This window comes from Scophthalmus maximus, chromosome 13 (genome assembly GCF_022379125.1).
Source record: "Scophthalmus maximus strain ysfricsl-2021 chromosome 13, ASM2237912v1, whole genome shotgun sequence".
Taxonomy (NCBI): Eukaryota; Metazoa; Chordata; class Actinopteri; order Pleuronectiformes; family Scophthalmidae; genus Scophthalmus; species Scophthalmus maximus.
This window is the reverse complement of record NC_061527.1, coordinates 13,562,175-13,586,632: the sequence shown is the minus strand read 5'-3', so window position 1 is coordinate 13,586,632 and position 24,458 is coordinate 13,562,175. Positions and strand designations below refer to the sequence as shown.

Below are 24,458 nucleotides of genomic sequence, written 5' to 3'. Positions count from 1 at the left end.
CTCTGGAGCAGGGCGCTGGTCAATGACTTCTCTGAAGGACGCTCAGCTGGATGCAAATTCCCCACGAGGAGAGAAAAATTGCAGACATTTCATTTCGATGCATCGACATCCAAACTTAAAACTTGCTTAAAGTTTGCAGTGACGCTGAGAATAGAGTAGGGGCATGTGCATGTGTGACCCTTATTAACAGTGCTTAAATGGCCTCATTGCCAGTTTCTTTGTGTTGTCTTGAAGGGGCCTTGAGGATTAATATCAGCCTCCTGCCTCTTTTGCTCCCTTCATTTTGTTTACCCTGCCGCCTGACAGGTCAGGTCATATCACGTGTTAGAGGGAGAGGGGGGATAAGTCTACTGTACAGTCTGCATGTTAACAGACTCCGTGCCCTGACACCTCCTCAGTGAAAGTCGTTTCACAAGCCTTATTTTGAATGAAAGTGTTTAATAGAAGTCAAAAGTGTGAGAGGATTTCATTTCGTATTCCTGAATAAATCTGCGGGGGAAGGATTGTGAACGCAGGAACTGACATTTGAATGGAGAGGAGGAAATGTATGCCGCGAGGAAGGTTGACAGTAGGGAGCGAGTCGTGGGGGAAGGATACAGTATGAAGGTGCAAATAAGCAGGTCATTTTGAGAAGCTTTCTCTGTTTCAAAAGAACAGTCTCCTCCATCTGACAGGTAATGATACTGCTTAAACTTAGTTTCCCTTCCCACTTTTTCTTGTGTCTAACGAGAGCTCAGGACAATGGAAACTTTGATTTTGCTTTTGCTTTTGTAGATACTAAATGAGGGACTGACAGGGAACTTTTCAAGTTATCCAAGTATCAAACTTATTCACATAGGTGTGCAGTTTTACTGGTTACATTTAGGCCCTATGGGGTTTTCAAACAAACACTACAGCAAGTACAACACTTCTGCATTCTTACGCTTGGTTTATTTTCGGTGAAGCTGTCCTGTACAGATTATGTGACCTTTATAAACCAAGCAGAACATATAATCACCCTCTGTTGAAATGTCTCTCATTCTGTGCCCTGTGGGGTTCTTTTGTACACAAATAATGTTTACATTCAGTTTTGGGTTTTTTACCTAAACAAATTGTGTGTATCTTTGAAGGGTTACAAAAACATGGAGTGCATTTTTCTTTGCATTACATCCATTTTTTGTCTTCACTGACAGTTTAATTGCAAAAAATTGATACCAGGATGTAAATAGCACCATTACACTACTAAAATCACATGCAAACTATCCACCTGCTCAGTAAATAGCTGACACTGTAAGGACAACTTGTGTCCAACTTGAGCTTTCAAACAGGTGCAAAAACTTTAGTTATGAATTAAATGTGGATTGCACTGATACTGGAGGGGACCTATATGTTCTTCCGTCGACGAACAAACAACAAGGCACCTGAGGACGACCATGGACCCATGCAAAAAGAGAGATCTGATCTATTTTTCTCCTTCAGTGAAGAGTCCTTGCAGGAGCTACGTCCTACTCGGATCCCCGAGGTGATAAAAGATCAAAAGCAGTGTATGTACAAAAAGGATGAATTATAGATCATCTCTGTGCACCTCTGTTATTTACATTGAACACTGACTGCACCACCAGTATATACCCAACCAGTTTCTTGATGATTCCCTGTGTCTCTTGTGGCGGACAGTGATGTCCCAGACCTCGTCCTGATTGTCGGCTGTTTCCAGTGACAATTCACAATCTAGATATCAAACAAGTCTCTTTGTTCAAATACCTGGGTGTTATGATATGTGCCACCCAATGGGGGATTCCTCATATAGAATATATTTTAAGAAAATAGAGATGCACATTTGTTTTCTTCGTAGTCTTAGATGTTTTCTTCTGTTTTTAGAAAAATTGATATTCACAGCATCGAGCTGTATTGCAGTACGGCCCCGTTCAGTAGCTTGTTTGTGAAACTTAAAACTAAACTATGTAATTAACTGCGAATCAGTTCAAGGATGACTGGCCGACCTCTGTAACACTCTTTTCAAGCAGCTCACAACAAGAGCATGCTCAGACTTGCTAACGGAATCTCGTGTGTCTTAAATTACCAACATCTGCTTCCCAACAGGTGATTTACAGTCCCGTGGTCACAGGCTGAATTTTACATCAGTCTATACTGTTGCTCAACCAAAATTGATGGGTTGCTAATTGAGATCTGAATCCAGAGAATGTGATGTGTCATGTATGACCAGGGTTAATATCATGTGCAAATGTATATTAAATCTGTGTGTAGACAAAACTGTTAAAGGATGTCAAATGAATTTCAGTGTTGGCTGACAAAGTAGTATTGTATCACGGACTTGGCACATGAAGATCACAATAGTCAATTAAGTCTTGATAACTTGCTGAAGTGAAAACTTCGAAACCGTGTCTGCTGCAATTGAATGTTGTTGGACAGTTAATGTATATTAGATGTTTGAAAAAAAGAAAAAGAGAGGACAGATGAGGATGGCTTGTAGGCTTACATGACCTTATATGACAGAATACAGGTATATGGTTCTTGCTGCTCAAGGTTATTATGGCTATCAACTGCAATGAGGTCATTTATAACAACATAACATTGAAATATATTTACAAGATGTCATTTACTGGAACTCGCACGAAAAGTAAAAAGAAACAATCAATGAAATTTGGTCGAGACCTTCTTAAAGTGCCTACTAGTCTGTATCCCACCTGACCTTAATCACTGAGCTACAGTGCCAAGTTACGTGGCCTAAAAACTCTGCTTCTTTATGCTCAAACTGCAGAGATGTAGCTCAACTAATGAATCTCTAGAGGGAGCTTTACTTTTGAGAAATATTTCTATGAAAGTCTACTGCTTCCCCCTCTTGCTCGTTTAGTCCCAGCAAAGCCCTTTGATGATAGATGTGGAGGAGATGATCAGCACCAAATTGAATAATCTTATATAAGCACACTGTCTATGTCCTTGTCTCTTTTTGTTTCCATCTCTTTCAATCAGTAAGTCATGACGCTCCATGTCTCTTCGTTGTCTCCTTCTACCTCTGTTTCCGTCTGCCTCCCCCCTCTGGCCCAGATGCCTCCGTCCAGGAACAGGCTGTTTACGAGCATCCCCACTGGAGGGCCACTGATAAATGTCACTGTCTGCAGCGAAATTAAACTTTTTGTGAGAGTCCTTGGTTATGGCTCAGGGAGAACAGTGAGCTAGCAATATCCTCTGCTTCTCTTCTTTTGTTGTCCTTTCAATTATTATTATTTTTTTTAATGAAGACCTGGTTTCACAGAACATTAGCGTCCACCAGTGCTGGCTTGCATATTTCTTCATCCTCCTCCTGAGTTTTGCCATGTTCAAGGAGAGAGCAAGGAGGAGACCAGCTGAGGAGCGACTGCGAGCCAACTGCTTCCTACTACTGAACAAAACTCGTTAATGACGCTGTTAGTTATTTCAGATTCGTGCTTTTCACTCCCATTCATCCCAGAAATGGCTTTTGTTGAGTAGTCTCTCACCCACGCCCTTTCACTTAACGCATTTGCATCACAAAGAATAAAACACATTTTCATAGGTCGTCCCTTTTCAATTTTCTACAGATCTGAGTTTTAGACTAATGGTCCGGGGATGTTCACTTGCTCCGAGCTGCAGATGCATCCCAGCACCCGTCGCAGCCATTTAATGGCTCAGTCTCTGTCTTGCTTTTATGGCCGCGAATCTTAGAGGCCTTTTTTCCAGAATTACTGCACATTGAGGTGTGGCAGAGAGGCAGGATGAGAGCTAGTGGGCGTTTTAGGGGACAGGTGTTTTATGTTCTGTGCGTGCATTTGCTCGCGCCCACGTTCGCCAAGGAGTGTGTATGTGAATCTGCCTGTTTGTGTGCGTCCTGCGTGGTCTGTTGAAGGCCTGACAGAGGTAATCACTCAGTGAGATGGAGGGATGAAGCAGCTTTAAATGCACACTCTGTTTTAGGCTTCACTGCATAACCAAATAACGCTCTGTGTGTCGCAGAGGCTAATAAGGCGTATTCCTTTTCAGAGCAGCTCAAGGGGAAAATAGCCTTCCTGCTTAAAAAAAAAAACACTTTTACGAGATATGGACTTTCTTTTTTTTTTTCTTCTTCTAAGCTGACAAATAAATTGCATGCAATTTTAGTGGTTTTTCTTCCTTTGCGTGTGGTTCGGAGAGGAAATGACACATTTCACTGCCCCTGCAATGTCTTCATATGGGTATTTATCAGCCCCAGTGACTCCTGGCTGTGTTAATAATCCCACAGCACTGGTGTAATGGATTCAGCCAAACCCCTGCTTTATCCCAGGTATCCTCCCTTTCTGCCACTAAATCCACAGATTATTACAGAAAATACTTTTTCTCTCTTATACTTGTTCTGTCAAATTAGCTCTTTTAGCATCCCAGCCCTTAGGAGGAATTACAGGACTTATTTGGTTTTTGCTGAATGCATAATCGCCGGTTCACTGTGGGGTTTAAGACGGGTTTTTTTTTTAAGAAATGAAGCTCAATCTATTTCCCTTCCTTTTCTTTCTCTCCGAGCTCTGTCTCACATTTTCATAGAAATATGTAATGACTAAAGGCTGAGATGAGATGCTGTAAACTTGTTCAACTTCTTATGGCTAAAAATGGGTTTCTTTTTTTTTTTCAAATGAAGTTTCACATACATACAATACACAACAAGGATGACACGTCTTTATTGTTTTATTGATTTATTTTGGCCTGTTTTTTACAGTAATTTATTTAGCGTGGAACCTTTCTGATGAATGTATTATATTCTATAGTTGACTTCAGAACATTTAATGACTCAAAGACCCTTAAAAAGTGCTGCCAAAAATTCATTGGACTCAAATAGATCTTGACATAGAATTCACGAAAGTTAAGAGTATCTTCCTTTTTACAAAATGAAATTGTTTGTGATTAGTTATATAAACCTACGTAATAATTTTCATCATCAATGTTTACAGTATTGTTTTACTTATGATCCTATTTTTTCCCCCGTTTATATTGTTATTCCTTTACTGGTCTAACCTGTCTCACTGTCTTGTTCTATTATACTTACATTTATTTTCTGTACAACACTCAACTCTTCCAAACTTTCATATTGATACTTGTACTTACTTTTTATTGAATTATCATGGTTCTCTTGATACTGTAAATGGCGCAATCTGTCTATCAGGTCCCTCCATATATCTTTCCACTCGCTTTCACATAAACTTGCTCGTTCTTTTTCGGTCCCTTTCCATCTTTTCCTCTCCCTATCTATCCATCAATGCATTCATTTATCTCCGTATAGCACTTTCTGATGACTAGCATCCAGCACAATGCCTTGCTCAGGCAGGCGAGGTCTATGGATGCGTGATGGAGTGCTCTGCTCAGCAACCTGGCAGCAACGTGAACAAATTGATTTTCTGACAGATTAAAAAAAGATTAAACCAACCATAAAAACAAGCAGGAAAGTGCTTAATGGACCATATGTGCACAATAAGCTTTCATATGTATTCTTTTGCCGTTTCTCCGCGGGCCATTCATCTTCCTTATACTGACAGCTCTCAGGCCATGCTAACGTGACTGTCATGACGCCTGGACTATGTCCTTCATGATATTTTTTTAGAAATGAAGAAAGAAAAAAAGTGCATATTCTCTAAAACAAACAGTACACAAAGCTGCAGGAGAATGCATAGACCGGTTGTGACCGGTTATCATCATGCACCAGTTTCGGATGATTCAATCAGTATGTCAACAACATACCTTAACACAGCTGGTCCTGTAAAGCACAACCAAGCTGCTATGCCAGTTCTTTCATAAGAAAAAATTATCTTCTTATTCACAATATACAGGCTAGAGGGTTTCAGTAAATTTACAAACAGTTCTTTAACAATGTCACTTCAAACGAAACTGACCAAATGAACTGAATCACCATCGTCACTGACCAAATCGGTGAAGCTCCACTCACTGGAAACGAGAGGCACCATTGTGACGTCATCGCTAAAAGCTTATTAAAAGACTGTTTAATGAACATTAACAATAAATGGCTGCTGAGCTATTAACCCCAATTCGCGCTTCACAGTTCTTGTTTTGTGCTGAGCAAAACAAGTTTGAACATTCTGTACTACTGGATAGAAAAACAGTGTGCATTCACTTACCGTCATACTAACTGCATCTGAACAAGATGATTTGAATTTGAGCAATTTGTAATCTACACCCTAATGTTGAGCAATTTTGTCTCCACCCACACACACACACAAACACACAGTAGCTTCACATATTAACTGATTTTTATTCAATAGCTCTGATTGCATGGCAAAATACAGCAGGTCAGAAGACCTACATTGAAAGCGTTAGCGTAAGTCTTGCAAGTGTGCTCAGGCTGCATAAACAAAGGTTTACTACCGGATAAAAGGACATGTGAGGTTATTTTAGGATGTGAAAAGTAAAACTGCAAAATTCGAACTGTCCAAAATCCACTGAAATTCCTTTGATGGAGTTTAACAAAGTAGTGAAGTGGTGTTGGGGTTCAGTTCCTGTCAGCAAATATGAGCTAACGTTAACATTTGGCTCTGGCTCGGACTATGACCTGTGTCTGAAAATGTAATTAGCCAGTAATTAGCCAGGCCCTGAGACATCATCCTTCATGATTGAGTTCACATGGAGTTTTTAGAAGTCAGAGGGATTCTGGAGTTCAGCTTGCATATGTTCACATTTGGGGTTGGAAGAAATATAAAAGACTAACGTATCCCTTTCAAACAAATGGCTTCAAATTCCCCAGTTTCCTTGGCACAAGAGAGCACATGGATTATGGCATTGAATTTATTTTTATATTCAACAATCTCTTGATGGACATAACGGACACAAATATCAGCAGGAAGTGTTAAACCTCGCAGTTTATGCACCATTGTATGTGGCTGTTTTATGTCTAGATTAACTCCGGAAACATACTGGATAAACAGCTCTCTTGTCTCTTGGCCATTTTCTGTAATTGGACCATCAAACATCAGCACTGCAACAACGCAGCAGTCACACGAAGCACTCTTCCTTTGACAAAGTATGCTGAGCAGCACACTGTGTGACTGTTGGCCTCGAAGCTGAGGCTTATGAGCACTTTGGGAGACGCTGTCTCCTCCCATGTTGTGTATTAAGAGTCTTGCGCAAAGACAAAGGAGATGAAGATCCCTAGTTGGGGAAAATAGGCGTTTCTGTCAAATTGCAGCTCCTTCTAGGCAGAAAACAAAACCTCAACACCATATATCTGTGGTGATGCACCTCTGCTGTTCCATACTAACACTTCAGCATATAGCATGTTGAGTCATAGCAACTAGCATCTCAAAAGATGAGAAATTAAACATATATCAGCTCTACAGCTAAGCAGCAATAAAGTCTTGAACTGAATCATCATCATATTGACAAAGATAAGCTGGACGATTTCTCACTGCACCATCTGAAAAGGCTGTCACACATAGTGTCTGTATATCATTATTATATTATGAGGGGAAAGTGTGACAGCAACTAGTGGAGAAGTGAGTTATGACAAGAACTGGGAATTTTGCAAAAGACACCTTAGCTGTTTTCAGACATAAACAAGCAGAGTTCACGCTCACATATGACGAGCGCAGCAGGGGATTGCCAGTCAGATGCGTTCACAACAGCAGGAACATTTCCGTAACATTCTGTGGCGTCTGAGTAGAGCATGCAGGAGGCAGGACAAGGCGATAATTACACTGCAGGAAGTTATTTTTTTATTAACAGCCATCAACACGCCCACTCGCTCGCCGTCAATAGTCCACAGATTGTCCTGCTGTAATCTTACAGGGGCTTAATCATTTTACCAGGGGGTTTGCAAGAGAAGTTCCAGACAATGCACAGAGCAACATTTGCAGACATTTGCCCCAAGCCCTTTTGCACCTGTAACTGTAAAATGGGAGGGATCCTTTTGTTCTCCTTTTCAAAACAGCACAGCTTCTAAATGTATTTCGTCCACCCAGCCACCACTGGGCCGTTCCGTTTTAATCATTTCATTTTATTTTACCATGGTCCACAAAGAATGAGATGTGTATTCACCAACTCAGATCCTACCACCTCGGCCTGGAGTAGCACTGCTGACTGGACAGGAGGCAAAAATGATTAGAAGTTTTTAAGGATAGAGACTTGGCCTGTAGCCACAGGATGATCTCTCAGCCAGTATTCCTCATTGAAATTTTTGGCTTTTCTCTGTCTTTTGCTTTTCTACCACATCGCCTCCCACCCCTGTACCGTCTCTCCATCCTTCTTTCTTCACTCTCTGGGACCTTCTTCCTGACACAAGCCCCGGCAGCTGCAGCCGGCGGAGCAGCCCGGCCCGCTTCTCGATTCAGTTGCATCTCCACAGATGCCTCCCTGGGACGCTGCAATCGGCTATTACATAAAAGCTAAGTGACTTACAGGCAAATCCTCTCTACCCCAAAAACTGCCAGAGCATAGTGCCAAACTACAGAGAGAGAGAGATGGTGTATTTTTGGGCACTGAGAATTGCTGAATGTCGGCATTTAATCCCTCCCCAGTCCCCCTTTTTTTTCCTTTTGCTTCTTTCTTTCTCTTTCACTCTCCAGTCCCCCCCATACACCCCCCAACTACAAACAGTAACTCCAAGGAACACACACACATACTCACAGAGACACACAGGAGCTGGTATCCTTGTGCAGCACAAACACGCATCCTCATTCCTTGTTGTCTTTTCGCACTGCTGGAAAAAGCAGCTTGTCTGAGCAGCTTCATCCCTTCACTCAAACTAAGGATGTAAACATGTCATAAAAGGTGTGTGTGTGTGTGTGTGTGTGTGTGTGTGTGTGTGTGTGTGTGTGTGTGTGTGTGTGTGTGTGTGTGTGTGTGTGTGTGTGTGTGTGTGTGTGTGTGTGTGTGTGTGTGTGTGTGTGTGTGTGTGTGTGTGTGTGTGTGTGTCGGCAGCCGCGGCGGCGACTGGCCTGCTTTAAAATCTGGCTCCCCAACAGATCAAATCTGTGTTTGTTGCTTTGGCTTCTGTGTTTCTCTGGATCTCTCTCCAATTCTCACAAGTTCTGGGCAAACAGCTAAAAGTGCCACATTTAAGTATGAAGTTTTGTTTGAGGTGCATTAGTTACACAGAAAAATACATTTAGAACGAGACTTACACATACACATACTGTAGGTTTACACACACACACACGCGCGCGCACACACACACACAGACAGAGACACCCGAAAAGGAGCACATACTCACATACACACATGCAGATTCTCACAAATTCATGACAGCATTTTGCATGCACACACCCACTATATGCACAAAAAGCAGCCTGTCAGAGCACACACACACACACACACACACACACACACACACACACACACACACACACACACACACACACACACACACTGTCAGTGATCCCACAGCATCTCTGGCTGGGCTACAGTGTCATCACAGTGTGTGAGCGCCACACTCTGTCACTCTTTTGCTGGCAACCAGCCTATCAAAACGCAGCAGCCCACACTTCCTGGTGTGATGGAATTGAGCCTGATCCTTTCTTCTTCTTTTTTTTTTGACTTCCAGAGGATCCAGCAGTTGTTGTCGGGAATATTCCTGTCAGGCATTTTTTCTCACAGAAGATGCTAATATTCCTAAGCACCTCGGTGGCTATTGACTCAGATGGATTAAAAGTCATTAGAACATGGGGGCTTTTGTGTGCTGAGCTCGTTTCTGGCATGCGCACATCTAAACAATGTAATAGGATTTTCTGCCAGAGATATGCAAATTTTAAATCGTTTCCCTTTGAAGTGTTAATTAGTATAGGTAAATAGAATTCATATCACCTAGAGTGTACCTATAAGAGTTTTATACATTCAACTGAGCTCTGTCACTCGGTCTGTTGTATTCTGTATTGCATTTGGTATATTGTATTTCATCCACTGATATGATATTATATATAGGAAGTTCCGAACAATTGGTGCAACAACAGATCAGGTCGTCTTGGGTCAAAAGAAGTCCATCGGTTGCAGATTTGATTCCCTGAGTAGTTCATCTATCCAGAGTCAGCTGTTTGTTCCGTTCAGATGTGGGACAAACAGTCTCCTTGAACAGATCGTTTACTTGCCCAACTACTGTAAGCCACTCCAGGTAATAACATCAGCAGTGCCAAAAATGTAAAACACAATTTCCCTCTGATGATTTCATTAATTTCTCAGAGCTAGAGTTTGAAATTGAATTAAGTTCCTGAGCTCCAGATTAAAACAGGTGCTGGATTTAACTGTAAGTGGTCCCTGAAGGTAACAATGCCATTACCGGCCAATTCTGTTGGGGAAAAAAGGCTGTTTACCTCCGTCCTGACTCGGCCCACAAGACCAAAATAACTTAAGGAACGCTGATGTGTCCGTCCTTCATTCTTAAATTTTATCGCTCCCAGGTGCTTCCAGCTTGTCTTGGAGCGCCATCGAAGACGGTTAGCAGTGTCGTTCTGAAGCCACTGAGGGATCATTTCCTAATAACTGCATTAGCAGCTGCTAAAATAACGATCCTCTCTTTAATGATCTGACAGAATTAAGTGCAACACACTTTGTACAGGGAGTGTTCATAAACTGTATTTTATTTATTTTATTTTTTATATATATATTGAGCCCAGTACTTGAGTGCACCTGAATTTTGTTGTATATTTTTACAATGACAATTAAGTCTCTATCTCTACTGTTGCTCTGATCGGTTGCAACTACAATATCTTTTACTGTTTGTTTCTTTTATTTTCATGAATGCCAAATGGAAAAAAACATGTTAAATGGACAATCAGGACACCAAATCATTTGAAATATAACATTTTATATATATATATATATATATATATACACACGTGGAAACATTCAGGTTTTGACACCTCAGCTTGAACATAGTGGTAAGGCTGTTTTGAGTGTTTTAAAAATGCAGGAACATTAAAATGACACAACAACATCAATTTTTAAGCGTATACTTCCAGACAAGATTACATGGGCAATTCCCATGTATTGTGCTCGGCTCTCTGACCAGAATTATTCTTTTAATATTTATCCATCATGATCATCATCATCTCATAGACCATGCAGTCCATATACTGTTGGAATTGTCAAATAAAAACTGACAGTGGATATAATCTGGGGTTTTGTGCAGATGGTTTGGTATTTTTCATTCTAAATTGAAGGAAAACAGGACTAATGAAGAAAAATACTCAGACATCGATTGTAGCATTTGTGACTCACACTCTAAAGAAACACATATATACAATACTGTAAAAATACACACACAAACATATAGTTACAGGCATGCATTCCCAAACACACTTGAGCACACAAACACCATCACCTCTTTGTCAAACGCACACACACACACACACACACACACACACACACACACACACACACACACACACACACACACACACACACACACACACGCCCGGCGTTCAGCAGTCATGCCTTTCGGTAGGATTCTCCTCTGGGTGCTGCATCCAAGGTGAGTGCAATGGCTGGCAGCTCCTGAGGAGTTGGTAGGAAGAGATAGCTGAGCGAAGCTATTAAAATACGGGCAGGAATTTCCCTTATCTCTCCCACCGAGGCAGCTCGCGCCGCTTTGTGCTATTATGGAGATAAAATGCACAGAGGCTTGGAATGAAGGAGGGAAGGAGGGAGAATGAGCAGGGGAGGGGGAGGTTGGGGAGGGTAGGCGTAAGAACGTCAGATTTATGGAGCTAGGGAAGCTTAAGGTTATTAAATCGGAAGATTACTCGACTGCGAAATTGTTGAAGTTTTTACGAGAAGTTGAGGGATTTAGGCCGGTATTAAACAGCAAAGCATTAGGAGGCCAGCAATATGCATTATTCACAATTTATTTTTACCCCTTTTCTTCTTTTCTGTTCACCCTTTTCTTTATTCCTCCCAGTCTTTCTTCTCCCTCTTTTCATCAAGCTCACTGACAATATCGAGATCCTCCTAAATTCTTATTCACAGGAGCATCTGCACCTCCCGTTTTCTCCCACTAAGGAAGTCAGTGTGTCGATAGGAGGAAGAGAAAGGAGGGAAAAAGACTAAGAGTCAAAGAGAAAGAAGGAAAAACAGCAAAAGAGAGACGGCGACACTCTGACTGAGAGGATGGGCCTGTCATCCTCAGTTTCAGTATTTACACCGCTCGCAGTGTGAGGCTACGCCATCAAGGACATTCGTCGCTGCCAACGATTTAGAGATGGGGTGTGAGGGAAGGGGGACTGTGCAGGCAGCAGAGGTGTGAACAGTGTGAGCTGAACTTCACCTACACCTACGTGTTTGCCAACACTAAGTCTGCGATGCGTTGCGCAACACACACACACAAATTGCTTTCATGGTGATGGGAACATTGGCTGTATCTTTAGGGCGGACGAATAGCGACGCTTCTCCAACAAATTGCTGCGAAGGGCAGTAACCAGTTTTATTGGAAAATGGCAAAAATGGATAAAAGGGAGCATACTCCTACCCTCTTACAGAATAACACTTAATATCTATACTTTCAGGGATGTTGAATGATGAAATACAAGGTGAACCCCCCCCCCAAAAAAAGATGCATTGAGTTTTGCTTTAGGATGGTGCACTTGAAGAAAATGCATTTGTCAATCACTCTTTGTATTCCTAACAGTGTGCGTACACCGTGTACAAAGCCACAGTTCTTCAATGTTGTCTATCATAACATGCTCGCTTCAAATGTTTACGATGCCCCCCCTTCCTCTCTCTCTCTCTCCCTCTACTTGTCTCATTCAGGTCAGGCTTGTTGTTTCTCAGTAAACAGAGGGAGAAAAAAAAATTCTCTGAAAGGAAAATCTGGAGGGGGATTCGAATAAAACATTTATTTCTCCACTCTTTTGAAAGCATACACACGCATCCATGGAAAAGCCTCCTCCCTCTTGCCGCATCTTTCCAAACATTCTTTCCATGGAAATTTTTGCAATTTTAATATATGCTTACACTTAAAATCAAACAGAAACGGTATCCATTCTATATGGAGTTCAGCAGAGAGATACCTTCATCGGTTACCTAAGGTAGGTCTGTTTGTGTGTTGTTGATGCTGGCAACCACACAACTGGCCGTGCTCTTTGATACACCAGGAGGCCTTGGGGATGTTTCAGATTTTTATTTTTCATACTTGTTGTCTGCAGCACACTTTCTCATCATCTTCTTCTCTTCACCTAATTTGCACAATTTCCCTCCATCCCTCCCTGACTGCCGTGACTCGGGGAAAATCTACACACCCCCAACTGTGATCTGAGGCATGAGGAACGTTTCCATAAGCCGGCCAGCTAAGTTATTTGTCTGCATGTATGAGTATGTTTGCATATGCTCATGGATGTTTGTGTGTGTGTGTGTGTGTTGGTGAATCTTTCATGGGTGTATATGTGTGAATGTGTTTTTGCACACGTTCCTTCTCATTTTCTGCACCCTGTTTGCCTGTGTGCTGAGGCTGATTTCTTTTACTCCATATACTGGTGAGACGGCAGCATAATACAGCTAAATATTCTTTGTTGACACTCAGAAGGAGAGCCAGCCATCTCCCGCTCCACTAGATAATTCTCGTCTGTGGCATAGCAGAGAGAAACTTCATTAACCCCGCTGCCACACAGCCTGGTCCCAGAGATGTGCATGTGTAATGTGGCTGAAAGCAGCCTCTTAATGCTGTAAACACTAACTTGCTAAACGTCAATACGTATTACACACTCCAGCTAAATCGTAAAAAAAAGTGTTTCATGTGCAATGGAGAAGTGCAAAAATTATAAATTAAGTATTATATATCTTAATAGATATGTATTGAGGTGGTGCAGTGGGTGGCAGCATTACCTCACAGCAAGACGGTTCTGGGGTGGAGGCCTGGTTCCTTCGGGTGCTGCAGCTTCCTCACACGGTCCAAAGACCTAAAAGTTGGGTTAATTAAATCCACCTTCAAAGGATGAGCAGTATAGCTGATGGGTGGATGGATGATATCATCAACAATACACTCGCATTACATGTTATGTATGAACTTATGTTGACACCCAGCACCATGCTGAAAGTTAATGCAACATCCATAGTTGTTAACATCTTGGAAGCCTTGGTCTGTCTTTCCCTGCCTAGTTCAGATGAGTCGTTTTTATCAGATTTGTGATTTTTAGAACGACTGCGGTTTGTGGGCTATGAGAGCAGTGAGAGTGAATCATAACTCAAAAACCAAAACAATGAGCTGAAAACAGCAAAAATGCTCCATTGAGCTGAAGAGGAATGCAGAGTTTAGTTTAGAAAATTAGAGATTCTTCTCTATTAGTCCATTACTATGATTTACCCTATCAAAATACTCTTAGTCATTTGATCCATTGTCCCAAAAAATTAATTAAATATAGCAAAATAAATTTTTACAGTGTTATAATAACATGTTGCAAAAATTTGTTTGTGTTGCAGTCAAAACATCTCACACAAAAATATATGTAATTCCACACGTGTGTAAACACATTCCTAATTTAGCAGTTTTCCTTCAGGCTAAATAAAGTCTCCTGGGGCAAACTGAGTCACTCCATCCTGCAACCACCCCGTCCTCCCCCCTCCCTGACGCCCAGGGAGAGGCCTCCTCCGGAGACACCACTCTTACACTGCCTGGGGGCTGGAGCACATATGGAAGTGATGTACCCGGAGTGTCCAGAGAGAACAAAGATGGTGTGAACAACACATTCAAAATCAAAGTTAGTCTATAAAAGATGAATATAATAATTTGAAGTTGAATGATGACTTTAGGAGGACGCGCAGTCAGGAAGTGCCATCAGTGATGGGACCCAGTGTAAACTCTGAGCTGGGCAGCTGCCTGCATGTTGTTTATTTCCTCCATTATCTGCCTCCAGCACACTGGCGCATACCAGCCAACAGGCTCCTTCTGTTCCTTTATCACACACACTGATATTCACACATAGCAGTGCAAAGGGAGTAAATGAGCGTGTGCACACACACACACACACACACACACACACACACAAACACACAGAAAGAGAGCGAGAGAGAAGATGAAAGGTACAGCAAGAGAGGGAAAAAATAAGAGAGAGACAGTGGAGATTGCAGCTTAACCTCTTGGCTCCACTGTAAAGCAGCACTCACTCTCTGGAGCCTTGCTGATAGCCATCTGTCTGGCGTGGAGAGACCGCTTCACCTTCCCAACACATCAGCATGCTCACAAACACTTTATCCCACAACCATGGGCCGGCACTTACACACAACAAGCCTACACTCAGAGGTGATACGTGGACCGTGTACAAAAAAAAAGAGAGATTTTGAGTGTGACTTTGTTCCTGCAGATTTCATTTATCCAAGAAAAATGAAAGCTTAGCTCATCCGGTATCTGCAAAATGAATCCTGTGACCCCTTAAATTCAGACCCCATGCCCTAAAGTCTCAACAGAAAGCTTTTCTTAATTTATAAAAAGTTTTAGATATGCAGTGTGTGTGGACCCACGGCAATGATTAACATCTATTTAAAGTGAGAATGGGACATTCATCGACAAAGAATGAGCTATAACTTGGAAATCCTGAAGAGAATCCAAAACACTTTAAATTTTGGCTATAAATCTGTAGCGTAGTCAATAGCTCTCTCTCTCTCTGTCGAGGTGATGGCTGAGAAAAAGAAAACCGTTGCCGTACCCATATCCTCACCCCCACCCCCTTCCCCGCCATTCCCCCTCTCCACCTGCCATCCGTTAGCTCCACTCTGAAAACATAAATTCCTTAAAATCCTCCCACATCTCCACATCCGCCTCCCCTCCGCGGCCCGCTCCTCGGTATCCTCTCCACCCCTCGATCCATCTCTGTCCTCCCGATCAATAATCAATCTGCAGGGGCCGAGGCCAGGAGCCCCGCGCCATCTGTCTCCATCTGCAAACTTGAGGGAGAGAGAGGGAAGAGGGAGGACATGGAGTTCAATCTATCTCCATCCTTGGTCAGGTCCACTCTGCCCGTATAGATCATAATTTGGAGAGGTGTAATTGCTGTTCAGAGACTGGAGGTGGATGCTAGACGGGGAGAAGGGGAAGAAAGCGGGTGTCAATAATGTTTCTACAGTCCAGTCTTCCCCTCTGCCCCGCCTCCCCGCTCTCCTGCCTGCCCCAGTTTCTCTCTTCTTTCGCTCTTCATCCCTTCCTCTCTGTCTCTGTCTTCTCCTCACTCCTCCTGCTGTCTTCACTTTTTCGCAATTCAATTTTCAAAGATCCACCGACGAAAACAACAACAACACTCTCCCTCTACTGTGTGTGTAGTTCTGCAGTGTGTGCACGAAGTTTGTTTTCCACTTTAATCCTGGAGGACGTGCCCCAACAACGCCTACCCTCAGCGTCTGGGATGCACTTGACACCGGTTCGAGCGTTTATGCATCAGAAGAGAATGTCGGCACTTTGATAATAGTCTACCTGGAAACACCTGCCTCGGAAAGAAGTAACTCTTGGCTCAACAAATTAATTGTCGAATACACTTCACAACATTGCGCTGCCAAGACCCTGAAGAGATTTAACGCCCTAATTTGATCACACTGTTGCCTACAAGTACAAGCCACGCGATGGCTGCTGTGAAGGAAGCCTTTCCAGCAGCGTGCACTTCTCCTCGTCTTTGTTTAAACCCCGCATACAATTATTTTCTTCTTTTCTTGGAGCCAGAAACAGACTTTTCTGTGATAAATGTCATGATTCAATTAGACAAACGATCTAAGAAACGGCAGCCATGCACGCGGCTCTGTGAGGCTGCACAGCAACATATACTGACAATACTAAAATTAGATAAACATAAGCAGGAATAATGTTGACATCATCAGCACCAAACACAGTAGAGCTGAGGCTTAAGAAAGGGTCATTAGTTTTACAGGTATTTGGTCATAAATTGGACTTTCAGTCGGAATTTGCAGTACATCATAACACGGACACAGCACTGCTGGAATCTTCTAACGACCTCATGGCCTCAGACTATACTCGTCCTGCGAGGTGTCAGTGCTGCATTTGACACCATCCATCACCAGATTCTATTACAGAGACTGGAACATGTTATAGGGATTAAAGGAAACACACTAGGCTTGTCTAAGTCAAACTCATATCGGATATATTGTAGTTCGTTTATAACAATGACTCTTCTATCCACACAAAAGTTAGTCGTGGAGTTCCACAAGGTTCTGTGCTTGAACTGACACTTTTCAAATACCCTAAAACTGCTTTCCTTGTCTGTGGCTTGTATGTCCACAACCAGCACCTGAACCATCTCTTAGTTATGCTGCTGTAGGCCTAAAGACTGCTGGGAACTCATTCATGCACTGAGCACCTCTATCCCTCTCTCAGCCTCTCTATTATATTAATATTACCCTATAACTTCTCATCAGCAACATTATCATCATTACTAATATTATTAACTTGTGCTGCTATCATTAACAACATCATTGCACGGTGTCAGTATTATTATTGTCATTACAACGGTGCTTAAATACAACAGCTACGCAACTTTCCGCAGTCTCGACCCAGACCTGATGAGGCACTGGAGTAAAAGTGAGGCGATCACCTTCGGTTATTACAGTCTATATCCTGAGAGGGACGTGGATGTGTGTGTCAAATTGCATGTTCGTCCATCATGTATTTCATGACATTTAATTAGATTAGAAACCTTTGTGGTTACTGTTAAGTGGGAGTTATTGCCCCACTTGAGGGATGTATTAACCACATAATGCATACTACTGCATTACAATCAGTTACTTTGCAAATGACTAACGGCGACAGGTAGTGAACTTGTTTTCAAAGTCTCCTGTGGTCCTGGTTGTCTGGATAAACCATTTCAAATGTGTGCGTCTCGATACAATTTCCCTTGAAATGCATCATTGTGTGTCTGAAGCCGGGGTCGGCAGTGTAAATCAATGTAAATCCCCAGTGCAAGCTTCAAGGTCTCGTCAGGTTCTGCAGGTCTGACACTAAGTGGGTGTTACAGGTAAAAAAAAAAGTAATACATGCAGTCACTTCTCGGCCCCTCTGAGCTGCACAAAATTAATTCTTTTACCTGCTGGAACACAAAAGCTCCCCTCCTACTCCACCAAGCTGCGCTAACAACGCCGCTCACCTGGCCCACTCCCCATCCAGAATTAAAACACCAGTATAGAAAGGAGCTAATCTGAGACTAAGTGACTCATCAGATGTGTGTGTGTTTGTGTGTGTGTGTGCGCGCGGGTCGGGGGGGTCCTTTTGCAAAGAGGACATTTACAGTCTTTATCCATTTTACCTCGGAAATGTAATAACAGTTAAAACTGATACTGATACACGACACAAATACAGGTGTGTGTGTGTGTGCGTGACAAAATTCTGCTCTGCCAAGAAAAGGTGTGTCATAAGATGCAAACACATATTCTCAACACTTGCATGCACACACATGCACACGCAGATGCGTGGGCACTGGCTGAGCTCCTGTGAGTCAGAGTAACTGGTCTGTGAAGGATAACCCAAAGGGGAAACAAAGAGCCAATGAAACTTTAATGAGCCGGTCACGTATCAGCTGAAGCCTGCTGCAGCTGCACCTCGGCACCGCTCTCTGTCTGCACCGCAAACTTCTCTCCCCGGTGAAATCGAACCAATGAGGAGAAGTCTAAACCTCTCAGCCGAGATCACTGACAGAAACACACCTGAAGATGAAGATGTATTTGGCTTTTCCTCCGCAGCCTCTGCACTCGTCGTGCTAACTGCTCTCAAGAGGTCGAGTATTTATTGTGCAAAGCCAAGGACATCTGAATGACTACATTTCCAACAGGCATTTGAACCAAGCTAGAGGTGGATGAACCATCTTGGAAACAGTTTCAATGTTTACATTCTTAATTCTTGGATTGGGGTTTGCCACACAAATCAGTACCGGAAAGTATCCAACAGCTACGACTAAGTATATTTAATGCCTAAACATATACTTATTATTATATGCTGTATGTATTTGTATATAACCAGTTAACTGGGCTTACATGCAGATTTTTAAAGGCTTAACATTTTCACATATGCGTCCTGTAGGTCTTATGGTAAACGAAAGCATTCCTCCCTTTTCCCTTCCCATGTAAAATACATACAGTGCACAATATGGGATATGCTAATAAATTCTGAGCTCATGTTGAAATGATGCCGGCCTCTCCCAAAGTCCCCATCCTCGCTGTTCCTCATCAATGCTTTCTGCTGAAACGTACGATTTGTAATATGCAGCTAATGAGCTGTTGAAGGCTGAGAATGAATCCCATTCTAGCCATAATTGTGTAAGAGGTGTGTGTGCGCGTGTGTGTGCACATCAGTGTGAGTGTGTTTGAGTCTGTTTGTGCTGTTGGGTCTTTAATCTTCAATCTTCAGACAGAAAGGGAGACAGAAAGCACATTGTGAAGGGCAGAGTGGGAAGAAGTACAGACAGAGGAAAAGAGGAAGAGGAGTAGAGAAGCTCTCGACGACTGTGAGGATGAAGATGAAGATGTTGAGGAGGAGAACTCACCAGGAACTGAGCCAGAGAGCGTAGAGCGCTCTTCATGCAGACCTGCTTCTGTTAGTCAGTCAGATGTCGCTGAAAATTTAGCAGAGAGCTGCCGAGGAACACAGACTTCACTACTTGGCAAACAACAACAAATAGAAGACGAAAAGGAAGAAAAAAAACATTCAAAAAAAATTGTGAGCTTTGTGTGTAGGAGTCGGGATCAAACAATTCCTTGAGAAAGTCTCTAAATTTAGTGTTTTGCACTTACTGACGACGTACTGAATGACAATTTGCGTGTGCGGAGGAGGGGAGGGGGGGTTATGCACACACAGCAAAACATACAGTATGTACACACAACATGCAAAAAGAAATCACAGACGACCCAATGCGCGCACACACACACACACACACACACACACGTGCCTTCACATTCCAGCGCACCTTATCTGCCCTGGCAGTGTTGACTGACACTCTCCACTTGAGGAGATTAAGTGTGCTCATGCTGCGTCGGCACAGCTTGACGTCCATTTATCCTTAAAACTCATACGAAGCGTCTCGGTGAGCTCTGTGCCAGGGACGTGCGCACTCCACCCACCGCGCGCACGTTCCCCCAGTTCCACTGTAAACACACACTTCCTCTACTAGTCGCCGGAGGAAATGAAAACTGGAAGCTGCTGGTCTTTCTGTTGACGCGGTCGCTCGGGTGCTGGAGTTGATTTTGGGACTGTGAAACTATGTTGAAGAAAACAAACCTGTTGTAGATCTTCACATTTCCTTTGCTCTTAAAAACATTTTGTAGGTCCGTGTTTTGTCATCCAGCATTAGCTTTGTGAGGTTTAATTGCCGCGCAGAGAGAAACAGCCTGGGGCGTTCGTGGTTTCAACAGCAGCAGATTTAACCAATACACTAAAAATACACACGGGCCATCTGGGTACTTGCAGAGTACAGATAACTCGCTGGCAACTACTGCTGTGCTCGCTTTATGCCTATTAATATTAGTGTATTATTAATTTGAACCATTGTACACTGTGATGAGCTGATGATGGGACCAAGGTGGGCTACAAGACTGGTTCTTATGGGACAAATTATCATGTAAGGGCAAAGTTTTTCTCACTTCATTTTTGGACCAATTGGTTCCTGGATTTAGTTGTGATATCTGATGAAGGCGATGTTTCTTGCTGATTTGATCACTTGCCAATTTGGGGACATTTTTAAAGGCTAAACTATATCATCATCGTCGTCTTCTAAAGGGATCCTGTGTCAAAATATGCCGCTGAAATCTTAATATGTTGCGCTTATATTGAGCTCACATTGCGCATGATCTTGAATGTAGATGTGTTAAAATCCAATCAACCCAAACTTCCTACCTGGGGCCAGGTAGGTCGGGCAACTGACGACCAACTATTTGCCATCTATAGTGTGCTATGCACTTGGAGGCAACTAGGGTACAACAGCAACATTTTTCAGCAAGGTCCCTAAACAAGTTTATCCAACCATAGAACAGGCCAATATAAGGCCATCAGGTTTTAAGAGTTGCTGTCCATCACAAGTCACTTGTGCTGAACATATTTTACTACCTAGGACTTCTTTTTACAGTCGTCAACTGCGTTCTTGTCACCTTCAAAGCTGTGGACAGGTTTTTACTTCCTCTTCTGCCTCAATGAAATATCAAGATGTAGAGTAATGTAGCATTCGTGTCTGTTCCAGACTCTGAGGACTAAGCATAGAAATGTGTTTATCTTCAAATTGATAGATAGATTTGAACAGTGTTTTTTCCAGATTGTGAGCTAGTCGCTGTGAGTTGCAGTTGCAACGAGTTGCTTGGTGTGAAGGGTGCGTCACCTCTGATGGAGGGAAATGCGTGAATAAATGAAGGGAAGTGGGCTGACGCGTGATGGTTAAAAGGGGTTGGCGGGCGGGGGGGGTGCAGTTCGCTCCCAGGCCAGGATGATGAAGGGACCCTTCGAAGGACAGATGGGAATGAGATTCCCGAATCGATACCATCCAAGGGTGTTTTGTTATTAACGCATACAGAGAGAGGTCGATGTTCGATACTCCTCACCTCACTGCTCAGACACAAGACCCCTGACACGTTCTTATCTCCCTTTTTCTCCCTCAGTCACACGCTTGTGTCCATTTCATTTATTTATTTATTTGTTTGTTTGACAGTGGGAAACGGTTCAAGAAGACATTAGTGCGAAGAGGGAAAACTGCCCAGGACCGCAAACCTTCGACGCAAAGAAAAACCCAACAGTCATAAGGCCCCACTCGTTTCATACTGAGCCCATATGGTGCATGAACCCTTGTTAAATCTAAATAGCTTGTTATGGCAAAAAAAAAAAGTAATCTATTGAAAGTAGCAAAAACTTTGGGCTTACGAATTAACCAATGGAATAAAACTAAAGTATTCATGTGTTTACTTATGTTACCGATCAGTTGATGTTTAGTTATTTCTAACACTGGTATTTATATATATATATATGCTCAATATATAATTGAGACAACACTATTGTTGGTGAGGCAGCGCAGCTGTAAAATGCCTCGAGAGCAAACTGTCGCCCGACAAGACTTCATCTATTTTACTGTGACTTTACTGAGCTGTGAGAGACGAGACTCTAAATTCAGTCCAGAATGTGCTCAATTGTTTTTGTCTTGGCATTTGTTTTGTTTTGCTGTTATCTATTTGTTATTCTGACAGTAAACCAAACAGCGTCTCTGAAAATGAAAATGGGTTTTATGTGTGGAGTAATAACCTAAATGGATTTCTCTCTCTCTCTCTCTCTCTCTCTCTCTCTCTCTCTCTCTCTCTCTCTCTCTCTCTCTCTGCACTGCTCTGGGAGCCTGTGGCTATTTATCTGCCTGTGTCTAATTATTCATTAGTGAACACAGAGAAAAAAACATGGAAAACATATTTGTGCATTCACTGTAGCAGACCAGCATTCCAACTCCCGCCTCCTCCTTTACATATTTCCCTCAGACTCTGCTCATTCTGTATGAGCTGAAGTTTACACACTGAGTTCGCAGAGGTCAAGGATCTAACATCTGTTACGATTACTCCAGGTTTATGATGCCACATGTGGCTAAAACACAAAATGCAAAACAAAATGCGTTTTGACCACACACACACACACACACACACACACACACACACACACACACACACACAATCACACACATACACACACAGAGACAGACACACATGTAAGCGTGTTAACTGAGGAGAAAAGACAAACACTGATGGATCTGTGGAATTAGGCTGCAACAGAGTTGATCCTTTTCCGAATTGGCAGAGGAGCTGTGACGCTCTCACTTGGTGCTTTGCAGAAGAGTGGCCAGCAGGGGGCACTGTGTGCTATGTAGCAACAGTGTATTGTGTAAAAAAAACAAAATCCAAGCTGAAGTGTGTTTTTGTTTTTGCACAAATAAAATATGGTCCTGTATTTTCCAGCTCTGTATTTCGAGAAAATGAAACAGATGCAAACAGGTGGTACAGTAAATGATAGGTTTTAAATAAAATCGATAACCTGTAAAGATTATTTAGGAAAACGTATTTCCTTAAATTGATTATTGACCCATTGAGCCCTTAATCAATGTAAACTGTACTGGGCTTTATGGACGTCTGTCATGTACGATATGTTATTGTCATAATGCATATGCCATTTGTGAGACAAGAGTGTCATCTAGTGGTCCTGTCTGTGTACAACACAACGTCCTCAGCAGGGGAGTCAACATTGTTATAGAGCAATGAGATCTGGTCCAAAGGGCAGACAAACACACGCAGGCAGGTTTGTGCTGTGAAGATGCTTTTAATACAACATAAGGTGCTTTAAGGCTGATCTGATAACAGATTGACCAGAGAGCAGGTATTCACAGAGGTGGGAAAGACACTGGGACAGGAAGTAAAACAACATCAGACTGCTGAGGAAAGAAATTACAAAATAAAAAAAAGGAAACAATAGAGTCTAGAAAGAGGAGCGAATCATCACAAACATCTTCCTTTACTGTAACGTGGACCGTCCAGACATGATGACGGCTCTGTTGGATGCCTGCACTGTCCCTATACTGTCCCTATATTACCTCAGTGACAGAATTTTTCAAAAATCAATTGATTTAATTGATTTTTTTAAAAAGCCATTAGTCTCTTCTGACTAAAGAGCTCACAAAGTTAAGGTTAGAGACATATTTTATAGAACAGAGCTTGCATGAAAATGTAGGCAGATAAGCAGATTTCACTTCAAGCAGATCTGCTGCATTTGTATTCAACTTAGTTTTACAGTAATGCAGTTATCAATATAGAAATTACCCTTTTGCTACAAGTCCAGCAGAAATCTTCAAATGATGCTGGGTTTCGCTGTAGTTCAGTTAAGGTCAAAGGTTAACGATAACCTTGATCAGTCACATCTCAAGCTCAACCGATCAGCATTAAAACATTTAATTGGCTCTGGACCGCATCGTGACAACTGACTGGTGCTGACATGCTTTGACCTGCAGGTGGCGCCATTGCTCTTTGAGAAAAAGAAAAGCTCAGCTTCTTGTGGAGGCGGTGAAGAGAAGAGTGGGTGGAGAAAGTGTCTGCAGAGGTTTTATTTCACGGCGGATCGTCTGTACACCAGTGTGAGCAGCGGCAAAGCTGTCGCATCCAATCAGAAGTGAGTATTTACAGAATGATCTTATTTTTAAAGTTTATTGGTGGAGCAATCATACAGGACTTCTTACCACAAATAAAGTGTCTTTTCTTTTCCATCATAACCCTGCAAAGTCTGAGTGGAGAGATAATAATACATTCGTTTAAATCCCTTCACCGATCTCATTTTCTTGCACTGACACATTTTTTTAAATTACGTCATTGCGCTTCTGGCATCAAGTGTATTTGATTCGTGTCGTTAGCCATTTTAATAGCCTTATAGTTGATCTAATCTAATAAGTAATAGTTAATCTATTTAATGGCTTTTAACGGGGGTAAATGTTAGTATAAACAAAATAATGGGATGGCCATCAGCTGAACGTGACCTGCTGCTTGGTTATTAAAAAAAA

General features: G+C 42.3%; 1 long non-coding RNA gene across 2 annotated transcripts in view; it reads left to right on the top strand.

Annotated features, from left to right (window-relative positions):
- LOC118317648 overlaps nucleotides 1-24,458 on the top strand; it is a 54,187-nt gene that overhangs the window by 17,614 nt on the left and 12,115 nt on the right. For both annotated transcript variants that reach the window (XR_004795483.2, XR_004795482.2), the window contains exon 2: nucleotides 23,916-24,073. This is a non-coding gene — a long non-coding RNA (uncharacterized LOC118317648). The remainder of the gene's footprint in view (nucleotides 1-23,915; nucleotides 24,074-24,458) is intronic.